General features: G+C 38.4%; 1 long non-coding RNA gene across 2 annotated transcripts; it reads left to right on the forward strand.

Moving 5' to 3' along the window:
* Positions 1-377: 377 nt before the first annotated feature.
* Positions 378-3,364, forward strand: LOC118566170. Of its 2 annotated transcripts, XR_004932861.1 has the most exons (3): positions 378-395; positions 2,058-2,388; positions 2,483-3,364. It is a non-coding gene; the product is annotated as an uncharacterized LOC118566170 (long non-coding RNA). The 2 variants fall into 2 exon arrangements; XR_004932860.1 differs by lacking the exon at positions 378-395 and having other exon boundaries at positions 1,588-2,388.
* Positions 3,365-15,603: the final 12,239 nt, after the last annotated feature.

Here is a 15,603-nt window from a genome sequence, read left to right on the forward strand (position 1 = left end):
TTGTGTCCCCTTGCGCAGACTCACAGGCTCAAAGGCTCACATACTGCCCTGAGCGCAGGCTCACAGGCACACAGGCTGCCTCTTCCGGCTGTGGGAGGTCACGTGACTTTCAAGGATTTTACCAAAGCGTTTTGCTTCCAGACGGCTGATAAGGCAACTTGTTATAACTATATAACTTTCTCCCTTTAACGGCAAAGGTTTCTTGTTTTAATGAGAGACTTATCTTGCTAAAACCAGATAATTGTCTCATCATAACAACGCAACATACCCCGGCATCAGCTCGCGGGATATTTGAGTGTCATGGAGAAGAGGAGAGACGGAGGGGCGCCTTTTATTTCTTTTTAAAAAGTCGTCATTTGTCGGAGGAATGTATTTCAGCACTGAGGAGTGACAAGGTAAGTCGTGCATATACAGCAAGTCCTTTACTTGAAATTTTATTAATTCGGCAGTTATTTATATTTAACAACTATGCTATGGAAACAAGTTGCAGCCCTGTAGTACAGTCTCTGGCTCCGTTTACACGGTGAAAACAGGTTTGCGTTGCCTTTGTACTCTCCATTTACACACTACAAGGTTTAACTGTTGCTTAGGGGGGCTTTCAGCTATAGCTGTGGGTTTATTTACAACAGTTTGCAGCCGAAACAGTCCTCCGCCAGCCGCTGTTTTCTTCTTCTGGGCAATTTGACCCGGAGCTTCAAAAATCACAGCACTACTAGTGGTGCGGCATGGGAATTACACCGTTTAAGTACTCTAAACAGGGCCTGTGACTGCTAATGTACCTATGCCTTTATGTATTTGAATTAAATGTAATTAAAATAAATTTTAATTCGACACTGGTAAGGCTAATTAAAACTATGTGTATTCTACACAATAAAAGTGAGGCTAGATAAAGCTACATTTATCCATATTTTATTGTGTCAAAACAAAGTGATGAATACAGAGCTTTCTAATGTGACTATTCACAAGCCAGTAAAGGACAGCTATTTATATCAGATCCATTAATAAACCCAGTCAACTACTGCTTTATGCTTTAATAAGGAGAAAAGCAAAAACTGATAATCGATTATTATTGCTGCAAATTCAAAAGTTAATATCAGAATTTATCAATAAAAGCACCTGGCAGCAAGGCACAACTGTTCTCAGTTTATTAGTTGTTGCATTTGTTTTTTTCTGATGTCTTTTTAAACTTACTCAGAAAAGAAAACAAATCTTAATCAACAACATTGTTGCATTGTAGTCTAGGTTTGAGCAATTAAACATTGATCCAGTCTAACCTTTAATCACAATTTTAAACAGTAGCTATTCTCCTTCTGATGGGAATTTGATCTATTTTTTGCAGTTATTATTTATAGTTAACAACTATGCTATGGAAACACAAGTTGCAGCCCTGTAGTACAGTCTCTGGCTCCGTTTACACGGTGAAAACAGGTTTGCGTTGCCTTTGTACTCTCCATTTACACACTACAAGGTTTAACTGTTGCTTAGGGGGGCTTTCAGCTATAGCTGTGGGTTTATTTACAACAGTTTGCAGCCGAAACAGTCCTCCGCCAGCCGCTGTTTTCTTCTTCTGGGCAATTTGACCCGTAGCTTCAAAAATCACAGCACTACTAGTGGTGCGTCATGGGAATTACACCGTTTAAGTACTCTGTAAACAGGGCCTTTGACTGCAGGTTTGAGCAATTAAACATTGATCCAGTCTAACCTTTAATCACAATTTTAAACAGTAGCTATTCTTCTTCTGATGGGAATTCTGTAAAAGTACTTTTTAAAATTCCCATAAACAAAAACATTTAGGTAGGAGGACCAGGATTAAGATGGCTACATTAAAAATACAGCCAGAAAATCATGAATGTTCTCTTTTGCATCTTAGAATGCCTGTGCATTTAAATTGACACAAAATTTAAACACTTGAAAACTTTGAATTTGGAATATTTAGATTCTCACATTTAGCAGAACTAACGTGCTCAATTTTTAGAAAGAATACATTGTTATTTTTACCTTTTGTTTAAAATAAAAAACTTGAAAGAACGATAACAAAATCTCTGCTGTGTTTACAGGTTGGCATCTCTAAAGCTGAATACATGGGTGGTGCTGTCCAAAAGTTACTGCTGGATATTTTCTTCCAGCAGTAACAGAGGGGGTACCACAGCCAGAATTCATATCGACATGGAGACAGAGAATGGTATAATGAAAGACATTCAAAGATTTTTGCGTCTTGATGACAGCTATCCTGAAAACTACTTCATTGTGGGATCCAGCACCCACAGCCAGCACATCAACAGCCAGTACTGGATGAACCTTTTTCAAAAACTGAAGAATACAGATTACTTTACTGGTGACTTCTTGGATAAGCAGCCAATTCTGCTCACCTGTTTAAATATCACTGAGGTATGTTTGAATGTAAAAGATAAATACTATATGATATATGCTTTTAAATATGGAGTATGTACTTTAAGAACTTGTTTATTTTCTTGTCTTTCAGGAAGAACTCTTAAAGTGGTTCACTTATGGAACATAATTCGTAAGATTAGAGATACTATTGCTCCAAGTTGCCGGTCCTACATGATGTATACCCTTCCACGGCTTTTTGGTGAACAAGATCATCTCAAACAGGTTTCTGAGCAAGCGGCGGAAACTTGCACAGTCCAACGTCTTCAGAGGACCGTTCACACGTGATGAGACAGTTCGAAGTATCATACCTTCTGATGACAGAGAACTTTCTTCATGCACCGTCCACACATGATGAAACAATTGAGTTATGCTTATTTTTAAGAGCTTATATACGTACAAACCTGTGACACGTGTGATATTTTCTTGTAAAAAAAAAAGAGTTTGTGGAGCAAATGACCTTGTGAGCCTGTCCAGAATGAACCTGTCACTTTCCCACACAGTCAGAATTAGGCAGCTGCAGACCCCACAACCCATAAAGGACAGGCAGTCAAAGAAATACAGATGGAGGGGGGAAAAAAACAGACCTGTTTTCTACGATTCCCATGTACTTAAAGGTTTCATCATGATGTACATAACTTTTTGAATTTTGCTGCTAGGTTTTATATTTTCTGTGATTCTTGTTGTGTTTGACAGCAAATATATGCTGCTACATACATTAGGACAATAACAAGAAATCTAACTTCACATTTGCCATGTAATCTGTCATGTAGGACAAAATGTTTAAATGACATGTTCTGTAAACCCCTCCACTGCTCCTCATATTCAAGACATACTTTTTATATTTATAACAGCAAGACTTATAGTTCTGTTACTGAACACTGAGACCCAAGTTATGTACTGTTTCACAATGACGATATGGTCGAATGATATATGAAAACCTTTAATGAATCTTTGGTAAAAACCCATTACAAAATGAAGTGTTATGGTTTGTGATCAAACCAACTCATTCTTTCCTTAGAAACATAACATTATACTCCAATGTTACATCAACTCACAGAAGAACATACATTAAAAGTACCTTTAACAAGTGCTCTGAAAGATCCTTTTGAAAGGAAGTTTTCTACCTCCAGAAGATGACCAAACTAGAACATGATCTATGAGTATTAAAAAGATCAATACATGGATCTCAAAAATGAACATGAGAAAATCCTTTTACATACAACAGACAAAAGTCTTTGTTAGAAATCTGGGCACTATTGCACTCAAAGCATTTATCAATTTTACAATCAACTTTGAAGAATATAAAAGAAAAATAATGCCCTATGGAAAGAAAAGGAAAATCAGTACAGTTTAAACACATGCTTCAGAAGTTTTACCTTAAAGAAGCTTTATAGCAACAGCAATAATTTGACTTCAAAACTTGTATTTCACAATGTTTTTGGAGTAATCTTTTTAATCAGTATTTTTGCTCTATATCTTTGTCAGCAAAAACAAAAGCTAACTGACTCTATTGTGGCTCACTTCCATATGTTCCTGAAAACATGACCATTTTGAGTCAAATGGTAAACTTTCTTTTGAAATATATTACATAGTGGTATTACCTGTAACCAAAAACATTTTAGATCAAATTGGACTTTTTCCATGAAGATTTGCATGAAAAGAGTTTTTCAAGCAATGTCTGTCGAAGGACACCTCTTTCACCTTTCCCTTGGAACTCGAAGGAAAATCTCCAGGTGGCAATTCTGTCAGCATAGGTGGGAATGTAGATGACCAAGCTCTCATCATCCATGCTTGCTATAGCTGATATGTCTACAAGCACAATGAAATTATGGTTAATATAAAAAAGAAATAAACTAAAATGACTCTTTTAAGCACACAATTATTAATCTTTACAGCAGAATTTATGATTGTATGCATGACATGTTTTAAAAAAAATTAAGCTGCTTATCCGTATCTCTATCTTTTTGTCAGCCTATCTCATTAACATCCATGAAGAACTTTTGCAGTCACAGGCCCTGTTTACAGAGTACTTAAACGGTGTAATTCCCATGACGCACCACTAGTAGTGCTGTGATTTTTGAAGCTACGGGTCAAATTGCCCAGAAGAAGAAAACAGCGGCTGGCGGAGGACTGTTTCGGCTGCAAACTGTTGTAAATAAACCCACAGCTATAGCTGAAAGCCCCCCTAAGCAACAGTTAAACCTTGTAGTGTGTAAATGGAGAGTACAAAGGCAACGCAAACCTGTTTTCACCGTGTAAACGGAGCCAGAGACTGTACTACAGGGCTGCAACTTGTTTCCATAGCATAGTTGTTAAATATAAATAACTGCCGAATTAATAAAATTTCAAGTAAAGGACTTGCTGTATATGCACGACTTACCTTGTCACTCCTCAGTGCTGAAATACATTCCTCCGACAAATGACGACTTTTTAAAAAGAAATAAAAGGCGCCCCTCCGTCTCTCCTCTTCTCCATGACACTCAAATATCCCGCGAGCTGATGCCGGGGTATGTTGCGTTGTTATGATGAGACAATTATCTGGTTTTAGCAAGATAAGTCTCTCATTAAAACAAGAAACCTTTGCCGTTAAAGGGAGAAAGTTATATAGTTATAACAAGTTGCCTTATCAGCCGTCTGGAAGCAAAACGCTTTGGTAAAATCCTTGAAAGTCACGTGACCTCCCACAGCCGGAAGAGGCAGCCTGTGTGCCTGTGAGCCTGCGCTCAGGGCAGTATGTGAGCCTTTGAGCCTGTGAGTCTGCGCAAGGGGACACAAATCGAAAAGATACGCATACAAATCCTTCTACGCATTTGTGCATCTCACGCGGCAGAACAGTAGCAAAAATCACGTGTGTAAAGAGAGCCAACCGAAAAACCCCTTGACTTGTAACCAATGATTTGTCTGTATTTCTGGGTCTTGAAGCAAAAACACTTCAGACACAAGTGTCTCTGTGTGTGCTTACAGATTGATCTATACATTTGCGAATCTCAGTACACATTTGCAGATCTGAATACAGATTTGTGGATTTTTTACACATTTGCAAATCTCTGTACACATTTGCAGATCTGAATACAGGTTTGTGGATTTTTTACACATTTGCAAATCTCTGTACACATTTGCAGATCTGAATACAGGTTTGTGGATTTTTTACACATTTGCAAATCTCTGTACACATTTGCAGATCTGAATACAGATTTGTGGATTTTTTACACATTTGCAAAACGGATTACACACAAGTAGTTTTACACATTTGCAGATTGTTGTACAGACACTCAAATCTTCTCACACATTTACAAATCCCACTGCACACGCACAAATCGAGATACAGACACACAACTCTCCACACACATTTGCAAATGTTAAAGCTACTATTTTAGCCCCATAGATGTCATCCAGTCTCAACTAAAACAGGTCAGACTGGCATTAAATGCAAATAAAACGTATGATGTTTTCCAGCAAAAAGCTGGCTACCTTCAATTGAGTCCTCAGAAGGTTCCTATCAGATAAAGCTCATCACGTAGCTCTAACTATATGTAGATGTCTTACCCATCATTGCACCTTGTATTTTTAGTTAGTCATCACAGTCCGTCTGTGTGTAGTTTTTCACTGGTACATTTTTTATCTGTAAATAAATTCTTGGTTTGTTGCATATTGCAACAAAGCATATTGATCCCAGGACGTCAATGTTCGGTTTTGCCTCAGTTCAAACGGAGTTAGGAAAAACAACCTTTTTATCTTATTTTATTAATTATTTAAAAAACTATTTTATTAATAAAAAAAAAATCTGCCAACAATGTCAGGTTTTTTTTGTGCTTCAATTTAGAATTTTTTCCTAATTATTTAGCATTTTAAACATTGTGATTCTGTATTTCAGTAAGTCTTGTATGTTTTCTGTTTTCTGTGATTTTTTTTTAAATACAGTATAAGTTTAATTATTTTTTTTAAGTTAATGTTTTGTATCCAAATATCCAGAAGCCTACAAAAACTCCAAAAAAATTTTGAAATTATAAATTCTGATTGAATTTGACTTTGAAAGGTGCCTTGAGATGACATGTATCTTGAATTTGCACTATATAAATAAAATGAATTGAATTGAATTGAAAAAATGTGCAGGATCCCACTTTGATACCATCAATACAGTTACAATACAGCTGATCTGTCTCATGCACACCCATGTATCAAACTCAATCAATTGCTCACGTCTTTTTACCCATTTTGACAAAGCAGTTCTGTGAAAATCTGCAAAGATTAGTCTCTTTCTGAGCTTCTTGTTGCTGTTAATAGATCACCAATGAACATCTATGTTCATTGGTTCAACTATGTCGTGCACATCCAAGCTTTTTAAAATAAAACTAACACTTGTATCTAAAGGAGGCATTGTGAGCAACTCAGCAGTATCAATATAAAGTTTTAAGCGAAGCATGTGGGTTGTGACACTCCTAAAGGGTAAAACAATCCAATTCAGTGTGGCCCCTTATTGTTTTTATTATTATTATTAATAATATTTTCAACCATCATCCCTTCTGAACAAGCTACCCTCTGTTGAAGTCAATTAATCTGTTCAGTCTAGGCATACTTCTCCACAACCTGTCCAAATATATGTTTATGGCAAACAATGACCACACCCTGTTGTCCAGGTATGTTTGTTATTAATCTGTTATTGCTTGATCACACTCTTGAGCCACTAAGAAGGCAAATCCTTACCTAACAGTTAAAAGCTGTCATGATTTAGGTTGTTGTTTGTTTACAGGACTGTCTCAGAAAATTTGAATATTGTGATAAAGTTCTTTATTTTCTGTAATGCAATTAAAAAACATGAAATGTCATACATTCTGGATTCATTACAAATCAACTGAAATATCGCAAGCCTTTTATTGTTTTAATATTGCTGATTATGGCTTACAGCTTAAGAAAACCAAATATCCTATCTCAAAATATTAGAATATTGTGAAAAAGTATACTAGTAGGCTATTCAACCAATCACTTGAATCGTCTAATTAACTCAAACACTGCAGGGTTTCCTGAGCCTTGAAAAACACTCAGCTTGGTTCAGTAAACTAAATCACAAGTATGGTAGTGGTTAAGAGACGACATAAGATTCTCACAGTAACTGGTGTACTGACCATGGCATTACTGTCCTTGATTGGCCTGCCAATTCCCCTGACCTGAACCCCATAGAGAATTTGTGGGGTATTGTGAAGAAGAAGCTGAAAGACACCAGAGCCAACAATGCAAATGAGCTAAAGGCCGCTATTGAAGCATCCTGGGCATCCATAACACCTCAGCAATGCCACAGGCTGATTGCCTCCATGCCACGCCGCATTGATGCAGTAATCTGTGCAAAAGGATTCATTTTCAAATGTTTGATTTTGTTTTGCTGTTATAATTTTTTTTTTTACTTGGTCTGAGGAAATATTCTAATATTTTGAGATAGGATTTTTGAGTTTTCTTCAGCTGTACGCCATAATCAGCGATATTAAAACAATAAAAGGCTTGCGATATTTCAGTTGATTTGTAATGAATCCAGAATGTATGACATTTCATGTTTTTTAATTGCATTACAGAAAATAAAGAACTTTATCACAATATTCTAATTTTCTGAGACAGTCCTGTAGTTTGGACTTTTTTGGACTTTTCCCATCAGCCTGTCACCTCTCAGCCAGTTTCCAATCAGTTCAGCCACCAGTCAATTAGCCCACATCAACTCAACCTGCTGCCAGTAATTACTGTCAACTCTTGTCACCTGTTCACCTGCCTACATATTCCTGCTTCAGCCGTCTCATCTCATTTTGTCTAGTGTGATGTGCCCTGCCTCTACCAGTTCCTTTGTGCTCAGCCAGCTGGACTCTTCTGGTAAAAGTTGCCTGTGTTCCCTCACAAAAACCATTAAAAAAAAAGTTAACTGTCCTGGCTGAATATCAGGTTCACCAGCACTAATGGTTACAAAAAAGCTAATAAATACTCCTCAAGAATACAGAAATATGTTCTGTCCCTCAAAATGGCATCATACTATTCCTGCAGCTCTGGTTTGGGGGTTCTTACAGCTTGTTCCTGACATAATTTGCACAAAACGTGTGTTGTTGTCTGGTGTCCCAGAAATATTGTAATGGGTCAGAAGTGGGACATGCACGTGGTTACCACACCGACAAATGCTGCAGTGGGAGAGACCTATGAGGTATTTTTAGGTGTTCTGGTCTTGAGTTTTTGGCAAGTATAGAGAACTTTGTTTTTGTTATTGTCACCTTGAGAAAAAGAACACACTCTGTTCTTTCAAACTATGTACCGGTCTCATCAACACATTGGCATAACACCAACTGGTGGTCTTCAACCCCCCGTTCCACCTTCGTACTTTCAGAAAACCCACAAAGAGGATGAGAATTGATCAAAGTCTCTACTTTTAAGTGCTTTGTGAAACATGACCTTCAGTAACTGTACTGACTGACTATAGGGTGTAGGTGTGAGTTAACATGATGCCAAGGCACGTAGCAACCAACAGTGACCTTAGAGAAGCTATTGCTGCAGCTCATCAACCTAGGAGCAAATTAATCTGGTCAGGCTTTGCAATAATCTAAGAAATTGTAAAAAATCAAAGAGCCACATATTAGGCTTTACAGGCTTCAGTTAGCTTGTTAAATAATAAACTTTGTGACAGTACAGTTAAAAAAAGACTGAACAAGTAAAGCTTGTTTATAAGGCTTGCCAGGAGAAAACCGCATCTCTCCGCAAAGAATTTTGGAAGCACAACTCCGGGTTGAAAAGTTGTATCTAAGAGAACCACAAGACTTCTGGAGCAATGTCCGCTGAACAAATGAAACAGAAATAGAGATGTTTGGTCATAATGCCTAAACGATCCAGAGGTCTGCAGATTGACTCTTATTATTGTCCTTCTGGATGAAACAAGTGTGAGTCATTGCACAGATCATCAGATTGCTGCCTCAGCTGCTGCTCTCTCTTGCTATCCCCTCTGGCTGAAAATCATTTAAATTAGTGATGTAGAAAAAACTTCCTCTGGAAAACATGCATTTGGAAATCAAAAGGTCAACTATTAATATAAATGGTGAGAGTTATTAAGAAATGTAATTGCTGCAATATGTCGACTTTGAGAATTATGATAAAGTGTTGTTGAAGTCCAGTGAATGTGTTGCAACAGCACAGCAGCTTGACTTTGAACTCGGATAAAGCAGCTGCCAGAAAGCTGTGTGGGTCATAAACGGTGCTGGAAACAAAAATGCAACTTTTTTTTTTTGGAGTCACATAATCCTTTACCACTGTTATAAATTCCCACACAGCTATCTCTTATCGTATCAAAAAGTTGGTCATCACCCTAACATCTGTGTTGATGTAACATATATGTTTTTTAGAGCAATCCAGGCTGATGATGCACTGCCTAAGCTTGGGTTTGTTCTTGGGGTTTTCCCACAGTTTGCTGAGTTTGCTGCAAGTGAAACTAAACAGAAGCTAATATGAAGCTTTAATGGTCCATGAGGGGAACTTTGGTTGCTCCATCAGCAAATAGCAAAAGGATATGGGGAGTGGAAGATGTGGACTTTTACTCGTGTAGCACTTTTTATAAAGTTAAACCCTTTCAAGGTGCCCCTAATGCAACCACTCACTTTGCAGTAGGAGTACAGCTACAGTGGCAAATGTAATTTGGAGTTCTTGCTTAGAAAGACTGTGGCTAAAAGTTATAGGGATCAAACGTGAAATTGATTAATTAACAAATGACCTGCTTTACATCTGGAGCTCATGCCACACAACCCATAATACATTTCACAGAACCAGATACAGTATTTAAAATAGAAGAGGGATGAAGCAAATACAGCTCATTTAGTGTAGGACGTTTTGAAAGTAGGACCTGAGCTTGACTTAACCTGACCAGCCACTTTGATAATGTGTAGCACTCTCCGTTCTGCACATTATCAATCTGGGACTCCTCCCATTGAATCTGTTTGGGGAAAGGCAGGAATTTCTGCAGAACTCTCTGAGCTGATTGGGCAAAGTGCCTACCACAGGTAGGATTTAACCAATCATGGTATCAAACAAAAATGTAAGCAGCAGCTGCTATGAGAAACCACAACAAGATAAGCTAGTCGAGGCACTTCTTGCTGTTCTTTTTTCAAACAGAAAATGGAACGAAACAGATGTGATAGCTGTAGCTACGCGCAGGCTCTCCTGTGCTGCTGCCATATTTCTGTTGGATAAAGCGGGTCAGAAAATGGATGGATGAATGGATGGCTGTGGGCTCAGCCGCTCATGCTTGCGTCCCGCCTTAATCCCTAATACTGCAACGTGATTGGCCCAGACCGTTTTTGGTTTTGGACACAGCGGTTGAAGCTAGAGCGGTACAAGATGGATTCTCGTGTGCTTGTGAATGCGCAAATCCCGCGAGAATTCATCTTGCAGACAAGGTTAGGTTGGACTCCGGGATCTTTGGTTGAGTAAAATTAGTGACTTCCTCAGTTTTCCTTTACACAGATGTAGGTTCTTGAAACTTCTCATTAATGTAAATCAAGAATTCTTCTATTAATGATGTTAAAATCTAAATGGGGAAACTATACATTGACACGTCAGTTGGTTTTAAGCCGATAAATACTGCATTTGATCAAGTTGGATCAAACATTTAATGAAATAAAATGCTTTTTTTGCTCTTTTAACATCTTGGATGTCATAGTGAATTGAAAAAGGTCAACTGTTTACAATGAACTATCTTTTTTTGAGTGGTTCTGGTATTTCCTGGCAATCAGGTTAAATGTATTTGATTGATGCTGTGCTTTGGACCTTACCTTGTATGTGTGTCTTATTCTATCATGTATTTGGTTAGTTCATGTTCACCTCTAATAAAATACAGTCATGGTTAAAGATAATAACCCCTTTCACTAAATTCTTTAAATTGCACTTTCCTGACACAAACCGAGCCTTTGGTGTTATCCCCCTTGTAAAAGAGAATCACTTACTATAAATACACTGCTCAAAAGAATTAGAGGAACCCAAGACCCACTGGACAAGTGAAGGGTCTAAACATGGATCTAAGGAGTTATTCCTGATACGTAATGATGTTCACAGCCTAATTCAGAACCTTTCACGTCTGTCACATTAGCTCAGAGTGACCCTGCTCTCATCTGTGAAAAGAACAGGAAACCATTGTCAAACCTGCCAAATACCAGTCCAGCTCCATGGTGCCGGCCAGTGAGCACAGGGCCTACTGGAAGACATCAGGCTCTCAGGCCACCCTAATGAAGTCTGTTTCTAATGGCTTGGTCAGAGACATTTCCACATATGACCCCCTGGAGATCACTTTGTAAATAAATAAATTGAACATGTTGATCTCACAATGGAGAAATTCACTTCTGCATCTTAATCCATCACCCTTGGGAAGCAGTGGGCTGCCACTGTGCCACACCTGGGGAGCAATCTGGGGTTAAGGGTCTTGCTCAGGGACCCAGAGTGCAGATCAAACCGGGTAGTTGCAACCTTCTCAGATCACAAGCGCGCTGCTCTAACCACTAAGCCACCACTCCCAGGTAGGGATCTGGCTACCAATCCTGTTGGTTGGTTAAGGACCTCTGCTCTCCTAGAGCTGCTATTCGCCTTTTTGTGTGTGATCTGACCCGTTTTTCCCATTTTTAGATTCCCAGTTTGCCTTGCAAATGTTGCACACCTTATCGGCTTTCTGACTCTGGACATGACCTTGGACTGTTTTATTTACCAGGATTTCTGCCCTGCCTTCTGGAGCAGTCGGCTAGCTTGCCTCCTGCTTTTTTGTTCATGACCAAATTTGTTTCTCAGACCTGCTCCCTGTTTCCAGGCCAGTCTGTTCCCTGCTTTCTCTGGACATTATTTCTGTCTGCATCTAGTTCTGTTCATTATTTCTTCTTTTATAAGTAAACCTTTAAAGCGTAACACATTAACTGGCTGAATGATCGGGTTCTTTAATTTACCGGGCATTACAATGACATTTATCTGTCGTGTTTTGAGGAGATGGACCCACATACAGAGGACAGTTGTCTGAAATTGAAAATTAAGATTAATAAATGACAGACAGTACAGTATGTAAGAGATATGAAGGGAACAGAAAACCAAATGGCAAGATGGGTGAGACAACAGGGGGAGAGGCAAAACATAAATAGTAGGTAGGAGACAGCAGAAGGATCCAACAAGCCGGTACTAAAACTTTCTGGATTTCAACGGCTGGGGAGGTGATTGAGTGACACAAGAACATGGTGAAACTAATCAGTGGAGTGCAGTGGGGCTGAGTGAGGAACTGAGATGAAGAAGCTGAAAATGATTGATTGGCAGATAATTGAACACATAAGAAGCCAAACAGGACACAGAAGTATTTGACTTAACCAAAACAACGGACTATAACACTAAAGTAAAACCAATGTACAAAGAACAGAAAGACTAAACCAGGCTTGGAGGCTGAACATAACCCAAAAATTATCAAGACCCCAAAATGATCTAATTAGCTAAAACAATTATACTATCTATTAAAAAAGAATTACAAGTTAACTTCTAAGGTGCTGGGATTGTAGAGAACCACTGTGAGAGCATTCTCTACAAATGGACAAAACATAGCTGGACTACAAAGATTACCCCAGAGGCACATTACCAACTCTTCCACAAGATTACAAAAACAAAGAACATCTGAAGCATACAGCATACCTTACTTGACTCAGGTAAGGTCAACATATAAGATTTAACAATAGGAAAGAAACAGTGCAAAAACTTCATCCAGGGGAGAGCTTCAAGGTGACAACAACTGCTCACCAACAAAACAAAATAAAAATAAAAAATCACAAAGGCCATTTTCACATTTGCCCAAAAATTCTTGATTATCCCCAATGCTTTTTGGAATATATTCTGTGGACTGATGAGACTAAAGTTGAACTTTTCAGACCTTGTACATCCCGCTGTATCTTGTGGCATACTAAGAAAGCTTTTGGGACAAAAAAGAAAATTATACCTTCTGCTCTCTGCCAAAGGAATCCTGAAGGAGATTGTCCATCCACTAGTTACTAACAATTAAACTCAAATGCACTTAGGTTGTGCAGAACTGCAGAGATCCAAAACTCACCAGCAAGCCCACATCTGAATGGGTCAATCATTAAGTTTTTTTCTCTAGTGCCTTATTCAAAATCTGGACTCAAATGCATTTGAGATGCTTTAAAACAACCTTAAACAAGGCTCATTGTAAGTTATCACAGTAACTTGGTTGTTATTGATTCAGTTGTTGGCATCAAAATTATCAAGAACAGCTATCAGGTCAAGAAAGCAAATTTTTACACAAGGGCCACATTGCTTTGGATAGAATTTTTCCTTTATTGAATTAAATGACTGTATGTCTACCACTACATGAATATTAGACCAAGGAAAACCTTAAATAAAATCATACAACAATGAAAAACAGCACTTCTCCAAATATAAAGTCTCCATTCTTTTTCTTTTATGCTTGAAGTTATAACAGTAAACTCCAGTTCAGAGCTGTGTGTCATATTATATTCTTGAAAAGTTTCTCAGCACAAAAAAATCCCCCAGAAAAAAACAGAAAAGGTTTTTTAGTGCAGTGAGTTCATACAAGTTTCAGTCAAAAAAAATTGAATTCGCTCCGGGACTTAATTCACTCTGGTTATATCATACTATCAGTCTCCTGAGATGATGTAAAATGCTTTCCTAGTTTAAAACTAATATTGACATTTGGGATTTGCAAGGAAATTAGAGTTTTGTTGAAGCCTCCAGGGCACTTTGGCACACTGTTCCCAATGAAAGACAATCTAATGAGGTCCGACCATTTTTAATTCGGCTGTAATTAGCTCGTCACCATAGTGAGGAGATTCCTTGGTTTAAAAAAAAAAAAGACCATTCCTGCAGAGTGAGGTATTAGAGCACCAGTTAAAACGACATTTCTTCAAAACGTAATGATAACTTGAATAACACTGTAAAGATTGCTGCTTCTTCTTAACATTGATACATGGTGACTCCGTTCAGAGTCGCTTGTGGTTATAGTTCTTGCTCGCTTCCAAAACCACACATTACAGAGTGGCAGCTACTTGTGCACGAGCGATTATGTCTGCTTTTGCAGCAGAGCTAGAAAAAACATTGCGCTGCCACGATCTCTCACTTGGCCCTCCCTCATCAATCCCTGGTGTGGGCTGCTGGAGTACTTTTCTCACCATATGACTTTTATTAGCTTGATATGAAAACCCAGAATCGTCTTTTGAGTCATGGTTGAGAGTCTTTCTCGCTGAGATTTTCTACCTCAAATCAACCCTGAATGAACACACTACAAAAAAAAAAAAAAAAAAAACGGTGTTAGGTTTGCGAAACACTAACCGCGGGGTAACACAGTTGATTAAAGCTGTTGATTGCCTAGGGAGAGACCTGCGTTTTATTTTTGGGCCTGAATTGAACCACTGCCTTTTACCTCTGCAGGTCAGAATTACGATCCCATTATCCCCGAGATCAGTGGAGGAATTACATCATGTGCCTCCGCCGAAATGAATGACTGGTGTTTTTGCATCGCACTGCTGCTCAGGGAGCCGCTGGGACGGAGGGTTCTGGATAAGGTGTCCTTGCGCTGTCAACACTATAAGAAATCAAAGCGTTCCTTTCCCTTCCTGTGTGAAAACGCCCTCATGTTTTCAATTTTCTGAACGTGGTGGACTTTTGACTCTGTCACCCAATGGTTTTCGCACTAAGAAATAATCTAATGTGAGAACCTTAGGCAGTATGATGAAATATTTGCAGCTGCTGACAATGGTGAACTTTAGCTCCTAGAACTGACATGGTTATGATTAAAAGTGACGTTACATATATCTTATAGAGGGAACATGTTTTAAAGAAAGTTTGACTGAATCAGTACTCCTCCCCTTTAGACTACATACTACTGTATCTTTAATACTGTTTTGTTGCTCTGTTTCTTCCTTGTCCTGTCTTCTGTTTTCTACCTTATCTCTCCAAGGCTACTCATCCTGTTTCTCTCACATCTTTCCCTCTTAATTTCTGTAAGACTCACAGTAACTTTTCAAATAATTTCTTGTAGTGATATCATAACCTACTCACAATGCATTAAAGAATGCTGAGTGCATAAATATGTGGTTTCCTATTTATGGTCTCTTTTCACCAGCAGCCAACAGCAGCTTGCGCTTCATTCATTTCTCATAGTCAAATCGCCTCTTGAGGATAATCTCCACAGTGAGTTGAGGGTCTTCCCTC

The sequence above is a fragment of the Fundulus heteroclitus genome, chromosome 15 (assembly GCF_011125445.2).
Source record: "Fundulus heteroclitus isolate FHET01 chromosome 15, MU-UCD_Fhet_4.1, whole genome shotgun sequence".
NCBI classification, from domain to species: domain Eukaryota; kingdom Metazoa; phylum Chordata; class Actinopteri; order Cyprinodontiformes; family Fundulidae; genus Fundulus; species Fundulus heteroclitus.